The sequence below is a fragment of the Jatropha curcas genome, chromosome 11, assembly GCF_041381405.1.
Source record: "Jatropha curcas cultivar XTBG-Jc1 chromosome 11, XTBG_Jcur_1.0, whole genome shotgun sequence".
NCBI classification, from domain to species: Eukaryota; Viridiplantae; Streptophyta; class Magnoliopsida; order Malpighiales; family Euphorbiaceae; genus Jatropha; species Jatropha curcas.
Window position 1 is genome coordinate 22,973,630 of NC_143161.1, and position 891 is coordinate 22,974,520.

Here is an 891-nt window from a genome sequence, read left to right on the forward strand (position 1 = left end):
AAGGAGATCAAGGAGGACTGAACCTCTAATCTTTGATCCGGAAATTGAACGAACTCTTCGAAGGCTCAACGCTGCAAGAAAACCACAAGAAGTAAAAATCGAACAACAGGCAGACATGGCTGACGAAATCGAAAATGAGAACATAGTTGGACCACCACTTCAGCATCCGGTCCGCACCTTAAGGGACTATACAACACCTAATCTGAATGGGACAACCTCAAGTATTACTAGACCTAGGGTAGAAGCTAATAATTTTGAAATTAAACCCGCAATTATCCAAATGCTTTCTACCTCGATCCAATATGGGGGTTTACCTAGTGAAGATCCTAATGCGCACATCACCAATTTTCTGGAAATTTGTGACACTTTTAAACAAAACGGTGTTTCTAAAGATGCAATCAAATTAAGACTTTTTCCATTCACTCTTAGGGATAAGGCTAGATCATGGTTACAATCGTGTCCCGCTGGAAGTTTTACAACATGGGATGAATTAGCTCAAAAATTCTTAGCTAAATTCTTTCCGTCCTCAAAAACCACCAAGTTGCGCAATGAGATAATGACATTTGCTCATCATGATCAAGAGAGCTTGTATGAAGGTTGGGAAAGATTCAAGGACTTGTTAAGAAAGTGCCCACATCACAGTTTGCCCAAGTGGTTACAGGTACAAACTTTCTATAATGCATTATCTCCTAACATCAAAATTACCTTAGATGCAGCTGCAGGTGGATCCTTTGAAAAGAAAGGAATTGATGAAGCATATGAGTTGATAGAGGAAATGGCAAGCAATAGCCATTACCAAAATAATACCGAAAGGAGAAGAACTGCAGGAGTCTATGAAATAGACGCCATTACAGCACTTAATGCCAAGGTAGATAACATGGTAAGGAAATT

At 39.5% G+C, this 891-nt stretch overlaps 1 non-coding gene across 1 annotated transcript; it reads right to left on the bottom strand.

Moving 5' to 3' along the window:
* Positions 1-538: 538 nt before the first annotated feature.
* On the bottom strand, positions 539-644 carry LOC149492758 (small nucleolar RNA R71). Its single transcript, XR_016319006.1, has one exon. It is a non-coding gene; the product is annotated as a small nucleolar RNA R71 (small nucleolar RNA).
* Positions 645-891: the final 247 nt, after the last annotated feature.